The sequence below is a fragment of the Nycticebus coucang genome, chromosome 2 (genome assembly GCF_027406575.1).
Source record: "Nycticebus coucang isolate mNycCou1 chromosome 2, mNycCou1.pri, whole genome shotgun sequence".
Classification (NCBI taxonomy): Eukaryota; Metazoa; Chordata; class Mammalia; order Primates; family Lorisidae; genus Nycticebus; species Nycticebus coucang.
This window is the reverse complement of record NC_069781.1, coordinates 28,254,037-28,269,045: the sequence shown is the minus strand read 5'-3', so window position 1 is coordinate 28,269,045 and position 15,009 is coordinate 28,254,037. Positions and strand designations below refer to the sequence as shown.

The following is a 15,009-nucleotide window of genomic DNA, read 5'->3' as shown; positions in this document are numbered from 1 at the left end:
TCCTCTCCTTTTCTCCTCCTTCTCTCCTTCCTTCCTTCCTTTTTTTTTTAAGACAGAATCTTACTCAGTCACTGTGGAGTACAGCGCCAAGGCATCACATGTCACAGCAACTTTAAACTCTTGGGCTCACATGATTCTCTCACCTCAGCCTTCCAAGTATCTGGGACTACAGATGCCCACCACAAGGCCCGGCTGGTCTGTTTCTTAAGTCTCTCTCTTTTATTGAGGTAAAATTCACATAATATAAAATCGATCATTTTAAAGTAAGCAAGTCAGTGGCATTTACTATATTCATAATGTGGTGCAATGTCTGTGATGAGCACATGTAGGCAAACCTACCCTGAGAGACTGAGGAAGCTGAGAGGCTGAAGAAAGAGGCTGACGAATCCAGTTGCTGAGAAAGAAACATTTAATAGGACCTTAGGAACAGAAGCCAGGTCTTGGGTGGTGGTGAGACTGTGCATCCCTGTGCTGTTAACTGCCAGATCCCGGGCTCATATACCACAGGGCAAGGGAAGACCTGCTTCTGAGGGAATGTGTGGGATGGCTGGTAACATCAAGGTTGTTTTGACGTAAGGAGAGGATTTACAGTAACGGTAGCTAAAGTAGAAAGCTTTATCCTTCACCCTCAACTTCCACCTCGGTCTAATTCCAAAACACTTTCATCACTCCCAAAGGAAACCCATACCTGATAAACATTTTCTCTTAAGTCTCTAAATCTGTAACAGTTTCCTCCCATCCCCTTTGTTAGGCCATTCATTTGTGAAAGAAATACAGTCATTTCTCTTGCAGAGTTTCCTACCTTCCAGATTTGGCTAGTTGCTTCTTTGGGTCTTTAACTTGTTTTTATATTCCTGTATTTTCTGCAGTCTAGTGATTATGTCTGGAGACCTGATTAGATTCAACTTCAGTTATTTTGGCTAGAATCATTCCTGGATTTTGCTGCATAGCCTCCATGCCTCACATTGATGCACACAGTATCCTGTTTTCCTGATTTGCATGTGATACTGAGATGATCAATGGATTCAAGGCTGTCAGCCTGTTCCATTCTTTGTAAGTCTTCCTGCCACCCTTCTAGTCAATGATTTTAGCATCCACCACTGATTGCTGAGATTCATTATTTCATTAGGGATTGCTAAGGGTATTTTTAATTCTATCATGCCTTCTGCACATACTATCTGGAATTCTTCAATAAGGAAGCACTCACTCATCAACTGTTTGGCTACCCTGGAGTGAAGTTCATCCCATAAAAGCAGGACAAGTGCCATCTGAGAGTGCCATTCAGGTTATGCTACCATTTTTAAAAATCAATAATAGGGCAATAAAATAATAATTTAAAAAAATTTTTAAAAATCAATAATAGGACAATAAAATAAAAATCAATAATAATGCTTGATTCTTGCCTGCCATCAATTTTCAGTAGGGAATTGATATCCTAGAGAGTTCTGAGAAATGACCAATGCATGTTACTATTATTGTTTATTTTTATTTTTTAATTTATTTAATTTTTTTATTTTTTGAGACAGAGTCTCATTTTATCACCCTCCTTAGAGTGTTGTGGCATCACAGCTCACAGCAACCTCAAACTCTTGGGCTCAAGTGATCTTCTTATCTCAGCCTCCCAAGTAGCTGGGACTACAGGCACCTGCCACAACGCCCGGCTTTGTTGTTGTTGTTGCAATTGTCATTGCTGTTTTACCTGCCCAGGGCCAGGTTCGAACCCACTACCCTTGGTATATGGGGCCGGCGCCATTTATTATTGATTTTTAAAAATGGTAGCATAACCTGAATGGCACTCTCGGATATTTTTATTATTACTCTAATTCTTTTGTTGTTGTTGTTGTTTGGGATTTGTTGAGGGTACAAAGAATTAGGCTACAATGATTGCATTTGTTAGGTAAAGTCCCTCTTATAATTGTGTCCTACCCCCAAGAGGTGTGTCACACACCATGACTCCCCCATTCCCCTACCTCCTCCCCCTCCCTGCTACCTCATCCCTCATCTCTCACTCCCCTACCCCCCACCTTATATTAGATCATCTACTGCCTTCATATTAGAATTGAGTACATTTGATTCTTGCTTCTCCATTCTTGTGATGCTTTACCAAGAAGAATGTGTTCCATCTCCATCCAGGTTAATACAAAAGATGTGAAGTCTCCATCTTTTTAATGGCTGAATAGTATTCCATGTTATACAAATACCACAGCATGTTAATCAATTCCTGGGGTGGTGGGCATTTAGGTTGTTTTCCCATATTGGACATTGTAAATTGAACTGTGATAATCTAGTGCAAATGTCCTTATGATAAAAGGATTTTTTTTTCTTCTGGGTAGATGCCTAGTAATGGGATTGCAGGATCAATGAGAGGTCTAGTTTGAGTTCTTTGGGATTCTCCATACTTCCTTTCAAAAAGGTTGTATTAGTCTGCAGTCCCACCAGCAGTGTAAAAGTGTTCCCTTCTCTCCACATCCACACCAGCATCTGCAGCTTTGAGACTTTGTGATGTGGGCCATTCTCACTGGGGTTAGGTGATATCTCAGAGTGCATTTCTCTGATGATTAGGGATGATGAGCATTTTTTCATGTTTGTTAGCCATTCATCTGTCTTCTTTACAGAAGATTCTATTCATCTCACTTGCCCATTGATATAAGGGATTGTTGGCTCTTTTTGGTAGCTTAATTTGAGTTCTCTGTAGATCCTAGTTATTAGCTTTTGTCTGATTCAAAATATGCAAATATCCTTTCCCATTGTGTAGGTTATCTATTTGCTTTGGTGTCTCCTTAGCTGTGCAGAAACTATTCAGTTTAATTAAGTCCCATTTGTTTATTTTTGCTGTTGCAATTGCCACGGAAGTCTTCTTCATAAAATCTTTCCCCAGGGTGATATCTTCAATTGTTTTCCCCCCACACTTTCTTCAAGGATATTTCTTTAATTCTTTTTTTTGTTTGTTTGTTTTTGGGGACAGATTCTCACTATATTGCCTTTGGTAGAGTATAGCTCACAGCAACCTCAAACTCTTGGGCTTAAGCAATTCTCTTGCCTCAGCCTCCCAAGTAGCTGGGACTACAGGTGCCTGCCACAATGCCCAGCTATTTTTTGGTTGTAGTTGTCGTTGTTGTTTGGCAGACCCAGACTGGATTTGAACCCTTTATCTCTGGTGTACGTGGCTGGTGCCCTAGCCACTGAGCTACAGGCGTCGAGCCTATTTCTTTAATTCTTGACAGACATTTGCAGCAGTGACATAAACTCCTCAGGCTGCCACTGTTTGTTCCTTCTTAAAGCAGTTCTAAGTGTGGTGGCTGATGTAGGAACAGTGTATTGGGGTGGGTGAGTGGAGTGAGCTTGAGCCGTGGTAGACCTGTGTCCCCTTAGCAGGTGTGTGACATTGACCACACCACCAAACTTCTCCAAGCTTCAGTTTCTCTTGTGTTAAAAACAGAATTAATAGTATTCACTATGAGTGTTGTGGTGAGCATTAAATTAGATAATGTATGTAAGGTGCTTAACATAGGGCCTGGAAGGTAGTAGGTTTAGAAAAACAAGAACTGGGGCGGCGCCTGTGGCTCGGTTGGTAAGGCGCCGGCCCCATATGCCGAGGGTGGCGGGTTCAAACCCGGCCCCGCTGAACTGCAACCAAAAAATAGCTGGGCGTTGTGGCGGGCGTCTGTAGTCCCAGCTACTTGGGAGGCCGAGGCAGGAGAATCGCTTAAGCCCAGGAGTTGGAGGTTGCTGTGAGCTGTATGATGCCATGGTACTCTACCAAGGGCCATAAAGTGAAACTCTGTCTCCATAAAAAAAAAAAAAAAAAAAAGACCCGTCGGTAATGGGTCTTAAAAAAAAAACAAAGAAAAACAAGAACTGTTACTCTGAAAAACCTCTTGAAATAGACTTTTACCCCATTGATCCATTTGGACACACAAGAATCCCTGCCAACATCAATACTTCCTCCCCTCCAGTAGTCACATGGGGATTCTGTTTGCTCAATCCTAGACCTGAATTCAGCTGTAGCTCTATTTATCAGACCAGGTAGCTGAGCCCTCTAAATGTGTCCTGCGGAGAGTTCACTTTTTCCCCCTTACTGTGCTCACTAGTAGTGTTTCTTGATGCTGAAGTTATTTATCATATTTTTCTTTAAACATGATGAACTTTGTACATGAAGATGAAAAACATTTCTGATAGTTGTTGTACAACAAGTTCTCCTCCTGACTCATTTTCCATTTTTTACTTTGCTCTGGGCTGGGAGGCTGACCATATGGATCATATCCATGGACTTCTGGCTGGGGATGGCCAATAGGGAGCACAGGTGGGGAATCTGGCATAAGGTCTTGGTTTTATTCCTGCAACTTCCTCTCTGCCAGGTCGTTGTGGGTTGGCTGCATCTCCCCCCAGTTCTCGAAGTCTGCAGCCCCCGCCCCAATCCCCAAAGGCTGCAGCTCCTATGGGCAGCCCTCTTTACATGCTTTCTCTGCTTTCTAGACCTTCAGGCCTGGGGGAAGTGACAATTCCCTGGCATTTCAAGGCATAAGATAGTGAACCATCTGAGGTTACTTTTCCTGAATTCTCTCCTTGACTTTGCAAATAGCACTTATATTAAACTCTGCTTAAAATTCCCAATGTAAGTGTGCCACTGTGTCCTCCTCAGTGTTACGTACAAAGTTGTTTACACTAGGGAAAGATCAAAAACAACCTAAAACAAGCATCTATTATAGGAAATTAGTTTACCAAATTATGACATAGTTACAAGATACAAATAATATGTAGCCATCTAAAGTCAAGTATTTTTTTTTTTTTTTTTTGAGACCAATTCTGACTATGTCACCCTTGATAGAGTGCTATGGCATCATAGCTCACAGCAACCTCAAACTCTTGGGCTTAAATGATTCTCTTGCCTCAGACTCCAGAGTAGCTGAGACTACAGGCGCCCAGCACAATGCCCGGCTATTTTTTTTGTTGCAGTTGTCATTGTTTAGCAGGCCTGGGCCGGGTTCGACCTGCCAGCCTCGGCATGTGTGGCCAGTGCTGTAACCACTGAACTACAGGCACCAAACCTGAAGTCAAGTTTTTGAAAAAGTATTTGATGACAAATGTTATAGTACAATATTCAGGATTATCCAACTATAAAATAAAGTGTCTCTGTGTGAGCACATAGCAAGAGGCTGGAAGTTGGTGTGAGTTCTGTGTAAGAGGCAGTTGAATATAACTTAATTCATGCTTTTCATATTTCACAAATTAAAAAATAAGAAGGTTGTGTTTTATAAGAAGAAAGTCAACACATTTTACTGTTATTACTTAATTTAAATCTGTTTTCTACTGAGTATCATGACTGTCAATTATAGCAGTACCAAAATAGTTATTTTGGGCAGGTGTGCCTTTCTATTTGTGTATTGTTATGATGTCTATAATTTGCTGTAAATGACTTCTGCATAGTTATGTGTGTGTACGTGTGTAAATGTGAGTGTGCACGTGCATGTGTGAGTATGCGTGTGTTAGTCTGACTACTCTCCAGGGGCTATCATTGTCCTCATCAACAATTCACACTCTAAGAGTGATCAGCAGCATTTAATCAGAAAGGCCACCCTCCACAGGCAGCTGCGACAGTATTCAAGTTATCTGTGTCTCAGTCACCGTCAAGAGACTTCATTCATTAACAACCTCTAGAAAAGGGTTTTCCAGGATAAAATTTATGTCTTGTTAATCTGCGTAACAGATGTTAGATATAAGCTCATCTTATGTTTGGACTGACTATAATATTTTAGAGACAGTTATCACCCCAGTAAGCCCTGTGGTCTGTAGTCAGTAAGGATAGCACCTGAGGCTCAGTCCTTGAATGGTTCTGAGTTGATCCACAAAGTTGGACAATTCTGATTGCTATCTTTGGACAATAAAGGTGACAGAATCCTGTCTCTGGAATATTGTGGTGTCTGCCTCTGGCAAATCTTCCATGGAAAGTGGGGGTCAAAGCACCTACAAAGCAAAAAAAGTTGTATGATCCGTTTTGTGCCTCCTAACTAATAAAAGTTTGCTTTATCGATGCCTGTACATGTGGCAGAATTTGATATTAGAATTACTTCAATAACAATCTGATAGCAAGCTTATGAGGGTAGTTTACATGTCTCCCCACACCCCAACTTTTTGGTTTAGCCAAGATGATGATTCTGAGAGTCTTGGATAACCAAAGTAGCTTAAGTTCATTTGCAACACAGACTATTTGGACTCTAAAGCATAGATTTTTTTTTTAGCAAGATATTGGAAGACTGTGAATTTCAGAAGAGCTATTTGGGGATCACATCAGGATCCAAGCACTCTTTGGCCAGTTAAAAATAATTAGAGAGCGTGTACAGGAATGAGCATGTTCATCGTGAGCCCCAAAGCCAGACTATTATCACCCATTGTGCCTGTGACTTTGCAGAATTCTGCAACTTACCTACTCTTAAGACCAGCATGTTGCAGGTAGAGAACAGAGCAGCCCAGAGCTTCGGTTGGGCAGGAACTTCACAGAATATGGCCATGGTGAGACAAGGATGGCAAACTCTCTGTCATCAGAGTAGGAGAAGAATACTTACGAAAATAGTTTCAGGGCTGAACGGGAAAAAGTGGCCCCTTCTAAGGATTTGAGCACCTCCACAAAATAGCACCTAGAAGTAGGTCATCCAAGGCTTCAACACCTTCAGAGATTAAGAAATAGCGTATCAGTGGTGTATTAAGGATCAGTATTGGTGGGCATGTCAAATGTTTTTACGGACTGAGATTACTTGGGATTTCTCAGCATTATCTAGAGTTTCTCAATCCTTATAATAAGCAGAGACTGTGAAGTCACATGTAAGTCATATTTTTATTTGCTTGGCCTTTTTTTTTTTAATTATGGAGGCAGCTGAATAATATTGCCTATATTTAGTGATACATTTTATGGACTAGCTATATAGATAACCCATTTAAATGTCTTTCTGTTCCAAAAGGCATCATGTGATCAGCTTATTGAACAAACAGACCTTTTTCTCACCATTTTCCCTTAGAATTTCTCTGTTGACTCATCCTTCCTATCCCTGGATGAAACCTTGGTAGCTCCCATAGTGTTTTCGGTCACACTCAGGTGTTAATACATTGTCTGATTTTTTTCAAGAATTAGGTCCAGTCTGGTTGAAGAGCAAACTTCAGTCTTTCATCCAATTTAAAGACTCTCCCTTCCTCAGTTTGGAGTTTTTGCTAAAAACACTCCTCCCTTCCCAATCTCTGCAACAAATCCCAGTGTGATAAGTGACAGACTGAGAAACTGCCTGAAAACCTGCCTTGCAGAGGCTTAGCTTAGCACATCTGCATGGGAGAAAGTCATATTTAACATCCTGTAACTCTAACCACACACACACACACACATTTAGATACAGTTCTGTTCAACCTGAGACATTCTAGGGAGTCATGATGATTAAGATTCTACTACAATGGAAGTGGGTGGGTAACACCTGTCAGAATCTTCCAGGCCAACCCTTCAACATTTGCTGTGATTCAGTATAAAGAATTTGCAGACTTAAACATAGTGGATGCTCAGGGTTACTTGTCTCTGGGAAACTCCCTAGAGACCTGAATTTCACACTAATGGTTAATAGTTTCTGTCAATGTCCCAAACAGAGTTAGAGCTATGCCAGCCATCTCTCTGTCTGAGACTTATAATAGGACAGAGCAGGCAGTTCTCTGAATGGTCCTGGTAGGACCATGACCTAACTCCATAGCTTGTATGGTTGGTGGGTCAATGTAATGAGCAACATATACAATTTACTTCTGAAATATCAGGGGGGGAAAAAAAGCAAATCAGAGGGAGAAATAAGCAGCTACCTTTAGTCTTCCCATAGACAATAAAGTTTTGAGATACAGCTGGCCATTCCAGAGACCAAAAGTAGAATCTGGGATCACCAACATTGCCTTGCTACTCCTGTGACATCCAGAGAACGTTACAGGAGACACAAAACTGAAAATTGGCATATTGCAGGGGACTGTTCTGCCTCATTTTAAGATAAATCCTATTACGAGCAGACACTAAAACTTTTTTTTCCTGGAATTTGTGATAATTGTATTTGAGCCAGAATAGAAGAGGAAACAAACAATCAGGACCATTGGGAATATTGTTTTAAACGCCAAGAACAACACTTTGAACAGTGGTAGAAATTGGCCTTCAACTAAAAAATTCTTCTGAGTCCCCGGCTTCCTCAAATCTTCACAGCCTAGAGCAGTTATTTCTCAACCTTTTATTTGTTATGTTTTAGCTCAATAAGGTGCTTGTTTAGACATTTTCCCCTTCATATTCCCTTGCCCATTAAATCTCAATATCATAGATAAATCTATTTGTGCACTGTAGATATATCTTTAAACATATAAAGAGTAAGATTTTTCACCTCCTAGTGAAATTTCCTAGGGCTACTGTAACAAAGTACCACAAACTTGGTGGCTTGAAACAATACAAATTTATTCTCTTAAGGACCTGGAGGCCAGAAGTTCAAAGTCAAGGTGTCAGCAGGACCAGGCTCCCTTTGAAGGCCCAGGGTAGAACACAGCCTTGCCTCTTTCAGCTCTGGTGACTCCAGGAATTCCTTAGCATATGGCTGCGTAACTGCAGCCTCTGCCTCTGCATTTGTGTGTTTCTCTGTGTCTGTATGTGTTCGTTCTCTTATATGGATATCATCGCTGAATTTAGAGCTCACCCCCAATTGGCACAATCTCCATTCTTACTTTACTTATGTCTCCAAAGACCAATTTCCAAAGAAAGACACGTTCTGAGGTTCCAGATGGACATGAACTTTTGGAGACATCATTGAACCTGCTACAGATTCCAAGAACCAATTTCTGCCCCCATGGGAATGATGCCATACTTTTTGAGAATGTAGCATTCATAATCTAAATCCAGCTTACCTGGAGAGGTGAATGGTGTTGACTTTCTGAAGCTCACTCCTTTTAAATCCTCCGTCAGTGACTTTCTACTCCTCACTACAGGGTGCCCTGGTGCCTGAAGGAAAGTCACTGAGCTATCAGTTCATCTCCTTTTCTGCATCCCTCACTCAGCTTCTAGACGTAGGGGTCCTCAAACTTTTTAAACAGGGGGCCAGTTCACTGTCCCTCAGACCATTGGAGGGCTGGACTATAGTTTAAAAAAAAACACTACGAACAAATTCCTATGCACACTGCACATATCTTATTTTGAAGTAAAAAAACAAAATGGGAACAAATACAGTCACACCGCCTCATGTGGCCTGCGGGCCGTAGTTTGAGGACTCCTGCGAGCATTCTTCACCTTCTCTTATCTTCAACTGCATTCTCTGTAAAGTGGAAATAGAGTGTCTACTTCCTAGAGGTGTTTCTTGCTTTGAGGTCATGCGTTCAGAGGCATTACATCGCTGTCTACAATAGAAAACATGTCCCTTCCAGTAACTGTAGATGTTTTTACTCTTGTTCTTCTCCCATCCTCCTGGTATCTTCCCTGAGAGCTGTGTTGCTAGATATTTCCCTTGCCAAGTTCATTACCTGATTCTTCTCTCTAGCAATGATTTTTGTTTTGGACTTTCTAAACTTTTATTCTTTCTCATATAAACGATCATAATCAGTAGTATTTATTTTTAACTTTAGTGATCATTAACACCTTTATGAGTTATGAGCATCTACAGGCATGATGGTCTTTATTAAAATATGGAGGGGTTTTGTTTTGAGCCCTCTCTTTTAGCCACCTCTCCCATAATCCTCATACGACATATGAAGACAGCTGATCCGAGCTTGACAACTTTAAGCTTTACTTCTGTATTAGTCCGAGTTCTTCAGAAAAATAGAACCAATGTATATTATACACATATGTATATTTTAAGGAGAAAATATTGTCACATGCTCACAAATAATCTGTATTTGAGAGCATTCCTTATGCATAGTTCTAATTCAAGGCTTTGTGTCTCTGGCTGTCCTATGGATAAAATTCCTAGGCAGAAATTAAGGTGGAATAGATGCCTTTAATTCTGCTAGGCTTAGAGGGCCTTCTGAGGTCCATGTCACATCACAGGAAAGTCTAATTTGTGGATTTGGTTTTGTCTCTGACAAATTGAGAAATGTCTTCACAATTCTTTCCTTTCCCTCCAATTGCACCAAGAATTCTTGGTAATGTAGCCTGCATGATCACGTGAATGTTATTTATTTTACATACCTGTGGGCAGAGCTGAGCAGTTGTGGGAATCTGTTTGGGTGTCAGTGCTTGAAGGACATATTGACCATTCCCTCTTCCACATAATCTATCGTATTACCCGGAAGTTAAGCCAGAACAAGAAGACCCAGATAGGTGGGTTGCACACTCTTGGTGCCATGCAAAGCCAGCCCTGTTGAATTGCTCCTTGGTTTGATGACTTCAGCCTATATTGAGGTCCTTGTGTATAGATCCCTATGAATCTTCCCATTCTCTCTGTTGAATAATGCTGAGGAGGTCACACAGCATCCTCTCGGGAATGCTCCTATCTTCTGCACCAAGAAGATCAGTTCTCTTGTATGATCAGTCTGGTTTTTGCCCCATTGATGTTGGAATTGTATGTCTGAGCATGTTTCTTTTCTTAGGTTGTATGGAATAAATAAAAAACACAATTTTAAGTAAATAAAGATTTGTCTGGGACAGGGATTAGACTTAATTCTATCTGATTCCAATGAGCAAATGAGACATTCCTTCCTTCCTTCCTTCCTTCCTTCCTTCCTTCCTTCCTTCCTTCCTTCCTCCTTCCCTCCGTCTCATCCTTCCTTTTAAACAAATATTTGACATATGCCAACTATATGCCAGGGACTGAGCTAGAAGACTTAGGGAAGTTTATGAGGCAGTTTTTTTTAAGCTGTTTAAGAAAGGACTTTACAATACTTAGACTTTCCCAGAGATAAACAGTTACCATTTGTACCAAAACTTTATAATTTACAGACTGCTTCCATGCACATATGACCTTATTATGCCTTCATAGCAATGTACATTGGTAGATATTATTATCTTTATTAATCAAGAATCTGAGCTTAAACAAGCATTTTAGCCATATCTAGTAACTGTCTCAGCTCAGTCCATTCTGTGCTGCTATAACAGAGTACCTGAGACTCACCAATTTATAAACAACAGAAATCTATCCTCTCAGGGTTCTGGAGGCTGGGAAGTCCAAGACCATGGCTCTAGCAGGGTAGGACCTGGTTTCTCTGCTTCCAAGATGGTGCCTTGAATGCTGTGTCCTCTGGAGGGGAGGAATGTGTCTTCATGTAGCAGAAGAGCAAAGAGAGAGAGAGAAAGAAGGAACACCCACTCCCCCAAGCCCTGTGCCTAAATACCTTTCATTGAACCCTACATCCCAATACTATTGCACTCGGGATTAAGTTTCTAATACATGAATTTGGGGGGACACATTCATGGCAGTAACTCACCTGCCAAGTGGGGAAGTAGGTGTTGCCTTTTGCTTATGTGTTTGTTTAGAACCCTTTGTATGCCCTCTCCATTACCTGACACACCTACCATCTATTCCTTTCTGCACTCCTTGTGTGGTGTGCATATCCTATCAGTCTGAATGTGCTCCATTTCACTCTGACAATCTTTTTACCCAGAATGCGAATAACATTTCACATAGTGTCATTTCTACTTTTATTCTAGGTGATTTAAAAGCCAACAGCAATATGCCAAATATGGTTTTGCTTTCATGCTTCAAAAGTTTGCTTCAGGAGATAGAGTCTTCCATCCAGGGACCACATGAATACTGGTTGGAAAAGAGGTGGTCCCACGTGCCAGTCTTTCAGCACTCCATCAGATTCAGCACACAGTTTTTATGTTACCATACAGCTCTGCTTCTACTTGGGAGGCGAGCTCCAGTGTGCCATTTTGTGTATAAACATGTTGTGTTTATTTTAGGGACAGCAAAACCACATATTCTGGAGCAAAGCTTATTATAGCATGCCCCCATGGAGCCTACTAAGACATTTCTTCTTCCAAAACCAATGTAAACATGGAGAAAATTACCTTTTTGTGGTGGTGGTGGTAGGGGAGAGGAGCTTCCTCACTATGTTCCTATTTAGTATGGAGAAATAAAATTTCTAGGACATTGCTTTTGGCTTGGAGGAGGCCAAGGTGCAACTTTCTTGGATCATCCTGAGTCCAGGTTCATCTGATACCAGCCACCTCCACCACTCTGCCTAAGTTCGACCCTAGTGAGATCAAGATCAAAGTTGGTGGATTTGAAGTACCCCAGTGGCAAAGTTGGTGCCATATCTGTCCCAGTTGGCAAAATCAGTCCCTTGGGTTTGTCTCCAAAAAAGGTTGGTGAAGACATTGCCAAAGCAACTGGTGACTGAAAGGGTCTGAGAATGACAGTGAAACTGACTATCCAGAACAGACAGGCCCAGATTGAAGAGGTACCTTCTGCCTCTGCCCTCATCATCAAAGCCCTCAAGGAACCACTGAAAGACAGAAAGAAACAGAAAAACATTAAATACAATGGAAATATCACTTTTGATAAGATTGTCAAAATTGCCACAGAGATGCCGCACAGATCTTTAGCCAGAGAACTTTCTGGAACCATTAAAGAGTTTCTGGGAATGGCCCAGTAAGCGGGCTGCAATGTTGATGGGTGCCACCCTCATGACATCATAGATGACATCGTAGATGACATCAGCAGTAGTGCTGTGGAATGCCCAGCTAGTTAAAACGTACAAGGGAAAATGTTTCAATAAAGAATCATTTGGCACACCCCTCCAAATTTTTTCTAGGACATTAATTTATTTGAAGGTATATCAAGTCATCATCCCTTGTTTTCTTTCTTTAAGTTCATCTTTTCTTGCTGAAATTTCTCAGAACTGTGGCTTGTGGATGACACTCTTCCTTAACATCCATAGAGATGCAATTTCCCTTATTTCAATGGTTCTTTGGTCATTTTAGTAAGGCCTTTGGCTGAAAGGCTTTTGCACATAGTGTATGAATTACAGTAAGTTAAGTTGTGCTGTGGTAACAAACCATCTCAATAAACAAAGGTTTATTACTTGCCCGTGCCCATTGTGGGTTCAGCTGGGAAATTTCGTCTGAGACCCACTGCATTTACTCTGGAACCCAGGCTGATAGAGCAGTCAACACCTAAGCACTGAAGATTGCTGGGGCAGAGGGAAAAGGAGAGTCACTACCTATGCACTGGCCCTTGAAACTTCAACTCACCAACGTAAGTCACATGGTCACCCCAGACTTTAAGGAGCAGGGAAGTATAAATGCATTGCATTCCCGTGTGAAAAACTATCTGGTACAATGAATCAGACTACTGTGCTATGGTTAAGTCTTATCTGGAAACTATAGCATTTAGATTTTTGGCAAAACTCACAGAAAGTTTTACTAAGATTTTATACTCTGAAGACAAAATCAGCCACTTACTGTCTTGTACTTTTGTGTAGGCCACTTTAGCCTGTGAGTCTGTTTCCCTTACTTTAGCATTTTAATAATAGCTTCCTGGTCAGCTGCCTTCATAAGTATTGTTGGTTATCATTGAGACATTACATATAAAAACATTTTGAATTATGAAAAGAGCTTTATAAATAAAGATTATTTATATTATTATCATATGCATTTTTTGCTAAAATTCTAAACTTATATCACTTATCAAAGATGAAATATAGCCACTTGAAGATAGGCATCTTTCTCCGAAGATGATTATATTCAAAATTAATGCACAATACTCTGGGGGAAAGGGTCATGACCAAGGTAGCACTTGGCACAACTTTCCAGCAGTCACTTTTGTGGGGGTCTGGACTCATGGCTCATTTTGTCTTTTTTTTTTATTGTTGGATATTCATTGAGGGTACAATAGACCAGGTTACACTGATTACATTTGTTAGGCAAAGTCCCTCTTGCCATTGTGTCTTGCCCCCAAAGGGTGTGGCACACACCAAGGCCCCACTCATTTTGTCTTTAGACACTTGTGGGGATTTCTGTTAATCGGACCAGGAAGGATAGTCTCCACTTTTTGCTGGCTCTTTATAAATTGACAGGTGAATGATTGATCATTAAAAAGAGCACCCAAATCTTTAACACTGTGGACTATGAATGGATGACAAAATTTCCCAGGCAATTGAAGGAACTCATTCAACACCATTTTTCATGGCAGTTCATGATGGTTTTCCTTCCTTGGGGCTCCCTAAAGAGGAACAATGACTGTGTGCTGTTCTCAGGTTCAACATGACATTTACCAACTTCACAGAATACCATGACTTTTAGACTTCCCTATCCCCTTCCCTGTACACATATCTCAAAGTGAGTAGCACATTTACCCCACAAAACCCAGCCATTTGCTCTCATCTTCTTTCATTCTATAAGCACACATCAAACTCTTATGAGGTGTCGAGCAAATGCTAGTGATGGAGCTAGGATGGATGCAAGATGCATAAGATCCAGCTTCTCCTGAGCAGTTCCCAGTGGAGTCTGGGAGATGGTGATGCAAGCAGTGTGACTGTGCACTATGTTAGAGATGTTCCAGGAGTGTGCATGAGATGTCCTGGCACCAAAGATGGTGATGGGCGGGAGAGGGGGAAGTCTAACTGTGGAGGTGGAATCTAGTCTGTGACGGTTGGAGAAAGGTTCTAGTAGGGAGATAAAATTGACTCTTGAGGATGACTACATTGTTGTCAGCACAGAGGGAGAGAATTGTGGCAGAGGAATAGAATAGAGGCCAGGAAGACTTTGTGTTGTGAAATTTGTATAACTGGGAGCCATGGTGTCCTGCACAGGTAGAGGGCACATGGAATTAGCTCTGTACCAGGGATGCCTGAGCCTCACTCAGAACCAATGACCATCATCCTGGGAGGGGGCTGAGCACAGGGGTAACACACATGTATTACAGCTTGAGCTGGAGCCCAGATAGCCCTTCCTAAGTTTCCCTCCCTTCCTTCTTTTCTGCTCTGTCTTCTCCTCAGTTACCCACTCTACTCTCCCCAGGTTCCACTTCCTGAGAGCTGCTACAGCTTATGGCCGAACCCAGGATCTCTGACCCTTTGATCTAA

The 15,009-nt window shown here is 41.3% G+C and overlaps 1 pseudogene; it reads left to right on the top strand.

Annotated features, from left to right (window-relative positions):
- Nucleotides 1-11,154: 11,154 nt before the first annotated feature.
- Nucleotides 11,155-12,675, top strand: LOC128596218 (60S ribosomal protein L12-like; annotated as a pseudogene).
- The last annotated feature ends 2,334 nt before the right edge of the window (nucleotides 12,676-15,009 follow it).